The sequence below is a fragment of the Gymnoscopelus microlampas genome, assembly GCF_963454915.1.
Source record: "Gymnoscopelus microlampas genome assembly, chromosome: 12".
NCBI lineage: Eukaryota > Metazoa > Chordata > Actinopteri > Myctophiformes > Myctophidae > Gymnoscopelus > Gymnoscopelus microlampas.
The window spans coordinates 39011580-39022816 of NC_139949.1; the positions used below are offsets into that span (position 1 = coordinate 39011580).

The 11237-nt window shown below is 40.3% G+C and overlaps 1 long non-coding RNA gene across 1 annotated transcript; it reads left to right on the forward strand.

Moving 5' to 3' along the window:
* Positions 1-5435: 5435 nt before the first annotated feature.
* On the forward strand, positions 5436-10493 carry LOC311057609. Its single transcript, XR_014601975.1, has 3 exons — positions 5436-5575; positions 8859-8952; positions 9145-10493. It is a non-coding gene; the product is annotated as an uncharacterized lncRNA (long non-coding RNA).
* The last annotated feature ends 744 nt before the right edge of the window (positions 10494-11237 follow it).

The following is an 11237-nucleotide window of genomic DNA, read 5'->3' on the forward strand; positions in this document are numbered from 1 at the left end:
GCTCCATCTGCTTATTGACATTGTCCACCATACTGTAGGTATCCTACCTGACACATCACTGTTTTTCACTTGGTTTTGATGAATGGCAGTGAAAGAATATAGTGTTCAGTCTGCAGGCACAGAATCATTCAGAATCAGCTTTAGTCACATGCATGATAACGTCACATGATTACAGATGTACAAGTGGGTGTGATTTTTTGTGCAAATTCCCAACATCTGGAGTTACAGGAAGAGTTAAAATAGAGAAAGAATATAGAACAAAGGAACAACAAATAAAAGGAAAAATAGTACAGTATATGCATTTTCAGAAGTATATATACGTTTGTATGGGCGTGTTTTTATACCTCTTTTGTGGCCCTAGATCTTGGCACACAATAAGGCCTAATATGAAATGTCATGATTAGTTAAGACCATTTTAGGTCAGCCTGACCCAGTGCAATACATCCATTACAATCAATCAGTTAGGGGTTAAGTAAGTGTCTCGCTCAGGGACACTTTGACACATTGCTGAGGCCTGGAATCCAATCTGGGACCTCTGGCTTCCCAGACGGCTTATAGCCGCCCTAAATGACTACAATGACATGACTAAAATAGAGATATAGGGATAAATAAGGATTAAATTATTGATTATATAAATTCTTTTTTTTTTGATAATTCATTAATTTTGATGAACTGTTGCACTCCTAGATGGATGTTCTCTTGTCTACAGGTCTGTAAGGTCACATAGTACTGTTACTGTATATAAACAATGGACAGTACCCGAGACCAACAGTAGGGCGCAGCAATACACCAATTGGCGTCTAGACAAACTGGTCAGAAGAACATACCCAGTGTTGCCAGGTCTGCTTACTATAAGCGACTTTTTGGTTTGTTTTTCTGTAAAGTCTCTTGTAAATATTGTTAGTCGCTTGTTTTGGGCTTGTTTCTAACGTGTTACTGCTTATTAGGGCTTGTTTAAACTAGTGGTTCTCAAACATTTTCATGATTAATGTCCCCCAAATTAATATGTACTTGTCCACGGACCCCCATCTCAAAATGTGTTGTGCCAGGGACCTCCCCATACATTCCTTGTTGATTATTTCTCTCGCTAAACCTGGCAACACTGGAAAATACATACCCACAATGCAGTTGTGAAACATGGGGTGTGTTCTGTGTTGTTATGGTTATAAAGACTGGTGACGCTTGTTTTTTTCCCATCATGCAAAGCGCCTCTGAGAAACGAATTTAATTTTAACATGTTATAGTATCTGTAGCGTTTTGTTGTAGTATTTAAACGCAGCATTCTATGTGTTACGGTTATTGTATTTACTCTCAGTAGAGTGTGCATGTTTAAAGTTTTTTTTTTTTTTGTAGAACATTTCCGAAGGTGCTATGTCAATAAATCATTTATGTCCAGGTTGCACGTTTCGGTAGTAAACTCTTGTTTCTCTTCAGATCGTACAAATCTTTCGCCTTTTACTAAAGATTTCCGTGGAGAGGAACATTATGAGTATCAACTAATTTTTTGATGCCCTGCCCAACCAGCGGGGCTTCCTTATTTGTATAAAGAAATATAAAAAGATGAGAAGCTGACACGATAGGCTTATACAACAAACTATATTATGTAATCTGGTCTGACATTGATCAAATTGACAAATAATATAAGAAAGAGGCAAAAGATAACCCACTGAGCCATAGTCGTCTATTAGACCTCCGTCTAAAACAGGGTTATAATTGGTCTACTGGTGAAAGTTTTTTAGCGGTCTAGGCTTAGCCTAGACGTTGATTAGCTGTTTTTTAAACGTTTATTTATAGACCGTCTATATTATAGACGTCATTTCAACGTCTATAATATAGACGGTCTATAAATAAACGTTTAAAAAACAGCTAATCAACGTCTAGGCTAAGCCTAGACCGCTAAAAAACTTTCACCAGTAGACCATTTATAACCCTGTTTTAGCCTACCCCTTAGACGTATTTTAGACGTCTAATAGACCAAAAAATGCTCAGTGGGAAATTAAAGGAGCCTATCTTCTGTTTTCATAATAGTTATCTCCCACAATTCCAAGTGCTTGTCAGGGTGGGTGGGGGGTCCCCAGTTCAAATATGATTATTTTGGGTGGTCCCCCAGTTCAAATATGATTTTTTTTGAGGGGTGCGTTTGGAAATTGCGCACTCGCTGTTAGTTTGTAATGGCCAGTGCGCTTAGTGCTGTTTTTCCGAACGCACCCTTTCACCCCCACAACGCAGTCAGTGTTGCCATGTCCGCTTATTTTAAGCGACTTTGGGCATATTATTCTGTGGTTGTTTGTAAATATTAGTGGTTGCGTTTATTTTGGGCTTGTTTCTAAAGTGTAGTTGCTTATTCGGGCTTAAGTGTAGTTGTTTATTTGGGCTTGTTTCTAAAGCATAGTTGTTTATTTGGGCTTGTTTCTAAGTGTAGTTGCTTGCTTAAGTTATTTGGGCTTGTTTCTAAAGTGTAGTTGCTTGTTTAAGTTATTTGGGCTTGTTTATAAAGTGTAAGTTGTTTATTTGGGCTTTGTGTTGTTTGTTTACAAAATGTTTACAAAATCTCCTAAAATATTCCACATCTTATTTCAAGATTAATTGAAAATAGCAGATCTACAAGTTCACAACGCGTCGATGAGACGCGTTGTGATAAAAGATAAAACCTAATTGCTTTTTTTGTGCTTGTTTTCCTAGACCTGGTTGCTTATTTCTCTCACAAGATCTGGCAACACTGACTGAAAACACACGGTTCAATATATTAAACAGAAATAGTCCCTCAAAACAAAACAGTGTCGTCGTTAAACAGCAGGAGGACGTTTGTTAGCAGCTCAACCAATGAAACACAACAGGTAAGATGAACAACATGTTGTTGAACATGTTGTTGTGCTCTATGTGTTATCAAGTGACCTGAAGAGACACGAGCGTGTCCACACTGGAGAACAACCTTTCCACTGTAAACATTGTTTCAAAAGTTTCTCTCAGTCAGGTGACCTGAAGACACACCAGCGTGTCCACACTGGAGAAAAACCTTTCCACTGTAAAAATTGTAACAAGAGTTTCAGCCAGTTAAGTGGCCTGAACAGGCACACACTTGTCCACGCTGGAGGAAGATCTTTCCACTGTAAATATTGTGACAACAAGAGTTTCATTGCGTCGCGTAGTCTGCAGATACACGAGCGTATCCACACGGGAGAAAAACCTTTCCACTGTAAAAACTGCCACAAAAGTTTCTTTCAGTCATGTGACTTGAAGAAACACCAGCGTGTCCACACTGGAGAAAAACCCTTCCACTGTAAACATTGTGACAAGAGTTTCAGTGTGTCTGCTCACCTGAAGACACACCAGCGTGTCCATACTGGAGAAAAACCTTTTCACTGTAAATACTGCGGGAAAGGTTTCTTGCAGTCAAGTCACCTGAAGACACACCAGCGTGTCCACACCGGAGAAAAACCTTTCCACTGTAAATATTGTGACGAGAGCTTCAGTGGGTCTGGTATCCTGAATACACACCTGCGTGTCCACACCAGGGAAAAACCTTACCAATGTAAACATTGCGACACAAGTTTCAGCCATTCAGGTTCCCTGAAGAATCACCAGCGTATTCACACTGAAGTAAAACCTGTCCACTGAAAACAGTGTGGCAAGAGTTTCGATGAGTCAAGTTCCCTGAAAATGATGTGGGAAAAACTTCCAGGCCTAGAAAAGGTTTGGAATTAATCAAATGTTTTGGAAAGTACTTCACTATGTATTGTTTTTGGCTATTGATTTTGTTCATATAAACATTTCTTACTCATGCTAAATGTGTAAAATGATACAATGCAGTGCTGCACTGCATAGTCTGGGGGAGTGGTGTAATATATAGACATCACTCACGTCAGTAACAAATACCGGCGCTGGTTGGTGATCTTGCCTAGGGTGCCGGGATGGCCAGAAACGCCATACACATTTTGCAACAGATGCCTCTGGGATGTTAAAGTTTACAAGGAGTGCAAGCAGCATTAGTGCTTGCATCATAGAGGACACTTCTCCCAACTTTTTATTTTTTCAAATTATTATAATCTTAATCAAAATAATAATTAATATTATTGTTGCTTTTGTTTCTTTGGAACTCGAATGATACCTATTGATGAATGCAGATATATGGACTTTTGTTGAATTTAGATTTGAAAGCCCGCAACTTTGTATTAGCTTATTTCTATCTGTACATAAAAAGGAACAAGAAAATCTAAACAATGGCAAGGATATGTAAATATTGTAAACTGAATCGAACAATGAATGAATTGCAACAAAATGGATAAATAGGAATGTAAGCAGCATTTGGAAAAAAATGTCTGGGGTGCACACAAAAGGCTGAGTAGATGTGAAAATGACCCCAGAAGTTAAATACCCCTTTAACCACTTACAGTAAGCTAGCCAATCTACAAGCTCACACCGTGTTGCAATGTGACTTATTGTGAGCTTGTAGATCGGCTGTTTTCAGCTAAGATATTTAATGTAGAGTGAAAACAGAAATGACACTAGTATGGAGCCCTGCGGGACTCCACTCAACCAAGTATAGGGTTTAAGTGGTTAAGTTTACCACTCTTGGTACAATAGTAGGTCTTGGTATTCATATTATTATGTTCTTCTCTGCTTGTGTCTCACAGTATCCTCTTGTTGAAATTAACTTTATAGGAAAACCAACAACATAACTGATTTAAAACCTCTATCCATCCTTACTTTAAACTGATGAATGGGACCAATGCTGACATTCACTCAATGCAAGAAAAAAAAAATATTAATATGGATGCCATAATGAGACTTGTACTCCAGTGTGATATGCCCTTGGTGGTGTAGCAAAACACCTGGCATGGAATTTGGAATGGAATTTGGAGTTTACTGCATGTTTAGATACAAGGGTGTACCATTCCATAATATATGCTTCATTTTTGCTACATTGCCTGACTTGAGCTGACTTTGTAATCGTGTTAATGAGTCATTAACACGATTACAAAGTCAGCCCAAGTCAGGCAATGTAGCAAAAATGAAGCATATATTATGGAATGGTACACCCTTGTATCTAAATTGGTGTAGTTGGACTCAGACCTAAATTGTCATTAATAATGACAATTTAGGTCTGAGTCCAACTACACCAATGGGTTTTTGGCTTGTTAATCAGAAGTGGCCGTTCTTCCATCCCAAAATCCACCTCAGGTGCCAGTCTTCTCCCCAAAAGGTGCCCAGTCTGCAAAGGAAGAAAGAAAGAAGTGAGTGAAGGTGCCCACTCTTCTGGTTACCTTGTAGTCGTAGATACACGATGGGCACTACCCAAGAACAACAGTGGGTGGCAGCAGTACGTCAGCCTGGCGTCTCGTCTGCCAGAAACTCCAAGACTGTACAAACTCAGAAGAAGAGGAACATTCCCACAATGCAATGCAGTGCTGTGTTTGTTGTTGTGAACAGAGAAACACTGTAATGTGTTAAAAAGAAATAGTCCCTAAACTGTTGTTTTTGACTGACTGCTGCAGGTAAAACAAACGGTATTTCAAAAAGATGTCGTTGTTATGTATTTGGAAGACGTTTGATATCAACCATTGAAACACAGCAGGTAAGTGAAGATGAACGGATAAATGTTCCATTTCTCTTGATGGCTTGATTCCATCATGGAGCACATTTTATGTCTGATCATTGCTCTGTTTTCACTGTAAATTATTCGTCGTGTGAGCGTTGGTGGTATAGTGGTGAGCATAGCTGCCTTCCAAGCAGTTGACCCGGGTTCGATTCCCGGCGAACGCAGTGACTTTACTTTATGCGGGCTGTTCAATAGTTTCGTACTCCTCAGATGGTGCATGGTCAATTAATACAGAGGTGCAAAAGTTATATATTGCAGTGGCACTTTATTGGCATGAGACATGACATCTCCAAAGAAAGTGTAAAAAAAAAAAAAACTAAGACATTTATGGACAATTGAAGGGAATTACAGTAATGTGTAAACGGAGCTTTGCAAATAAAAATAAAACTGTCTTACAAGACCACACATACCAGTTATGTTCTATTCCAGTTATTAGAGTATACGTAGCCCTAGCCCCTACGGAACCTCTCCCTCCGCTGTACGCTGTATAGCTCCGAGATGAGGTCCCTCGTTAGTTACTGCCGTCTGTTTTCGAAATGGTCGCACGTCGTCCACTTTACATGTTTCTTACCCCTTTCTGCACATCGTATCCAAAAAGTAAAGCATTTCCGCCACTCTCTCAGGTGTTTAAAGTTTTAACGCGCCATAAAAGCTATCCAACGGGTTGAAGAAAGTATTTAATTTGCCTCGGTTTTCATCCGGTTCCATAATATTTTGCATTAGAAGATGCAATTCAACATTTGACCAGTAGGGTAACCAGTAATGTTATCTCTACGGGCGCAACTCTTGCGCAATGTCTTAAAAACCATGTAACCGGATGAAAACCGAGGCAAATTAAATACTTTCTTCAACCCGTTGGATGGCTTTTATGGCGCGTTAAAACTTCAAACATCTGAGAGAGTGGCGGAAATGCTTTACTTTTTGGATACGATGTGCAAAAAGGGGTAAGACACATGTAAAGTGGACGACGTGCGACCATTTCGAAAACAGACGGCAGTAACTAACGAGGAACCTCATCTCGGAGCTATACAGCGGAGGGAGAGGTTCCGTCGGAGCTAACGTAGCCCGTGTTTTTGAAATACACACACAACACATTCATCTCTTTGCTTTTTGTTTATTTATTCATCCGCCTTTTAAACATAAATTCTGCGCCCAACGTGGGGCTCGAACCCACGACGTATTTTAACCCACGACCCACGGATATTTTAAACAATATAAACTTCTCTGCAAACACTAAAAGCAACTATTATTCTTTTAATTCTACCGAAAACCGGGACATATTAGTGTTTTAGAGATATTTATTCTATGACTATGACTTTTACAGGGGCCATGTTTCGAATTGCAGCCACCTGAAGGTACTCTTTTAGGGCAGTTTTGAAGGAGAGTAGGGGTTTTACAATCCTTCACGACTTGTTTTTTGTTAGGGCATTCCACATTTTGGTGGCATAGCAGGAGAACTAATTCAACCCCTTGGTTGTGCCAAATCTGGGTTTGGACGTGATCAGTGGAGCTACCTCTGGTGTTGTGATTATGGACTTCATTTACGTTTTTGAAGTACTTTGACTGGTACATGGGTATCTTAACGTTGTGATGTATCTTGTAGACCAGGCCTATTGTAAGTTGCTGTAGGGGAGAACGGGGTAAGATGAACCACTTTTTACTTATGTTGACCTCTAGGCAAGGAAAAATTAGATGGAAGTCAAATCTAAACATCTACTAAAACTTCAAGATTGTCTTCTATCAATTGAAATAAGTAGATGTCAGGGCCGCTTTGCGGCCCTCACATCTAGGCCAGATCCGAGGTTGGTCCAGTCACTCTGCACACACGTCATGCGAAGACCGGCCCTCTGGCCTCTCCTCTCCTCTCCTCCCTCCCCGCTTTGCTTTGCGGCCCTAACCTCTAGTCCCAACCTCACAACCTCCCAACCTTGGTCATGTGATAAAGAGGTCAGACTTCCTGTATCTGGTTGCTATGGCAACCTGCCCAGATCAGGCTGAGGGTCTGATAGGCGAATCAGAGAATCGATCAAACCGAGAGTCCAGTCCGATCACTGATCGAGGTGGGGTAAGATGCCTAAAACATAGCCATAGCTCTGATCAACAGTCTGTGACGGGTCTTGGAGGCATGTGGAGTGAACCTGTGCTTGCGAATCGCTTTCGAACTTCAGAGCTTTTGTCAATTATATAGTAGTAAGATAGTAAGATATAGTAGTAAGATGAGTGTGCATCAATGACAAAGGGCTGTAAAAATATGGGTTCTCAAAAAAAAAGTGGTCACGTGGTTCAACTTGCCCCAGGCAAGGGGTAGGTTGGCCACCATTTTGACCTAACCTGGCTAGCTTAATGCTTCAGGCTAATCTTTAGCTAAATGATTCACATGGTTTTATACATTGGAATATCACCAACATGCATGATATGTACGTTTAGACCTGGGTACATTTGCTTTAAAATAAAAAATCATTATACCAGAAAAGTAAAAAAATAACTTTGACCGGCAAAAAACACTTTTTTGTGTAGAAATATGCTTATCACTTTTCCCATGTGTCTCTCAACTTCACAGCCAGGTGAAAATGATGGGTGTGTCCTGATTTTAAGGTCACATGACAACTCATGTGTATAGTTTTAAAGATACAGGGGGTGGTTCAATTTACCCAGAGGTTCATCTTACCCTGTTCTCTCCTTCTCTGTCCTCAACCCTGAGCCATGCGACCTGTGCAAAGAATGGATTTCATTTTTGTTTGGCTTTTCCCACGCTTTGTTTTGATGTCTCACTTCCTAATTGATTAATTAGCTCCTGCTGTGTGTTTCCTCGTTATCTTTAGTTTCTGTACGTCTCGGGCAGCCAGGCATTCTGTGAGTGAAGGGGTCCGGTGAGCTAGGCTCAATAATCTTTACTTGCGTGTGGCAGGCTAGGCCTTGTAAAAGAGCTTCAAATGACCAATGATTCAGTTAATTAATTATCCGTAATAAAAGTTTTGATTGCTTACCCTCACATATTCTATGTTTCGTACTTCTGTGTTCCTTAACGTGGCATCCAGCTTCACAAAGTCATCAGTGACGCATCAGCACACGGATGTTCCCATTTGAGCTTCATGAGTCATGTCGGTGTTTATAGAGAAGGCAGTGAATGTCTTCACTTTGTCTTTCAGTCCCTGATTGTCTCTCTTGGAGTCTTCAGTGCAGCACTGGTGTGCAGGGCTGAGATGACGATGAGATGATAATCCTAAACTCCTCTGGGATTTTAATTGTTTCATTCCAGACTCTGTGGAGTCCAGACTGCAGGTGCAGATTAACTCTCCAGACCCAGCCAGTTTCAATGAAACAGGAGGAACCGGAATACTACCCAGACCTCAGTAAGTTCCACAGTCTGTCTCTTTCTTCCCTCTTTCTAGCTTCAAGGTGTTTATTATCACATACACATAGAATACATTTGTTAGCTGCACTATGGGAAGTGAAATGATTGTGCTTCAACATCAAGTACAATTAAATACAAATTAAACATTATTGTAACAAATTGTGGTCTATAATGTTATTTTTCTGCCCAGAGCCTCCACACATTAAAGAGGAACAGGAGGAGCCTGATGGGTCAATGTTGACATTACTAGCAGTGAAAAAAGAAGATGATGAAGACTCTTCACACTGTTCTGAAATTGAAGTTGAACTTGAATCAGACAATGAAGTCACTGAAGACAGTGATGATTGGGGGGAGACAAGTGGAGAAAAACGTTTCCACTATAAACGGTGTGACAAGAGTTTCAGTCGGTCAGACGACCTGAAGACACACCAGCGTGTCCACACTGGAGAAAAACCCTTTCACTGTAAACATTGCGACAAGAGTTTCAGTCAGTCACGTAACCTGAAGAGACACCAGCTTCTCCACAATGGAGAAAAGTCTTTCCATTGTAAACATTGTGACAAGAGTTTCAGTCGGTCAGACGACCTGAAGACACACCAGCGTGTCCACACTGGAGAAAAACCCTTTCACTGTAAACATTGTGACCAGAGTTTCAAATGGTCACATCACCTGAGGAGACACCAGCTTCTCCACAATGGAGAAAAATCTTTCCATTGTAAACATTGTGACAAGAGTTTCAGTCGGTCAGGCGACCTGAAGACACACCAGCGTGTCCACACTGGAGAAAAACCCTTTCACTGTAAACATTGTGACAAGAGTTTCAGTCATTCATCTAACCTCAAGAAACACCAGCGTGTCCACACTGGAGAAAAACCTTTCCACTGTAAACACTGTAAGAAGAGTTTCAGCCGTTCATATTGTCTCAAGAGACACCAGCATGCATGTCCACACTGGGATAAAATCTTTCCACTATATGTCATTCAGATGACTTGAAGGCACACCAGTGTGTCCACACTGGAGAACACTCTTGTTACACTCTTGTTATGTGTTTTTTTTAATAAAGGAAAAAGAAAAAGAAAGACAATGTTAACAGTGTGAAAGAATTTCAGTCAGTTTCCACTATAACAAACGTTTCGCTATAAATTATCTCACTGGGAGGATCAAATAAAAAATGTCATGGAGATTTATACTGCTCCTGTCTGTTAATTATTTTGGTGTTATTCATTCATATTATAAATTACCATGTAAACCATATCAATTGTATATCAATTGTATATAACTGTTTAATTGACTGTTTTACTAGCATTTTGGAGTTTTTATATCATGATTTGATGTCATTGTGCTTTGTTCTATTACATGCCCAATGAATGGGGCACCATTTCAATTATTTCACTTATTTAATTTCAGTTAACTGAGGGGACAATACTCGGTCATGTATTCTTTGGTATGAATTATGACAGTAATTGATACAATTAATGGAATGGCTATGATCATTATTTAGTTGTTACATTATTAAATTGGGCTGTGAATCAGAATCAGCTTGATTGTCACATCACAGGGTGAAATTCGTTTTTCTATCGTTTTTGTTATTTCCATAGAAAAAAAAGAAAGGGAAGGAGAAGAAGGGGGCAAGGGGGAAAAGAGAGGAACGAAAGAAACATACAAATTATCTATATATTTAGTATCTTATATAAAGGGTGTGTGAGCATAGCAGCAGATGTATACTGTACATGATATACTATGGAGTGGACGTTAGTTAGGGTGCGAGAAAAACACACAGCAAAGTCAGCGCGTTGTACATGGGATTAAGGTGCAAAATATCAGCGCGTGTTGACCGCATAATCCACAGGGTAAACTGACACATGGTTTGGTCCGCAAGTAGGTCCATGAAGAAAAGCAAAAGTCTGAGAAGGTGCCTTGTTCAGCAGTGTGACGGTGGCCGGGTGGAAGCTGTTCAGAATAAGAAAGACTTTATTGTCACACCTTAAAAACGCTTTACAGTAAAAGAAGGGTGAAATTCATTGGCCAGGGCTCCTCAGACTTGGCTTTGACTACACATCGCTTTTTGTACATTTCCTGGAGCAAGGGGAGCTCGCCTCCCATTATGCGCTCTGCCGATCGCACCACTCACTGTAGGCCTTTCCACTGAGCTGTTGTAGTACAGCCTGAGGATGCGGTGTCCTACTCTGTACTTCTTCAGGCGGTGGAGCCAGTACAGTCACTGCTGAGCCTTTTTCCTCACGTTTGTGGTGTGTGTCTCCCATTTGAGCTCCTCCTCGATGT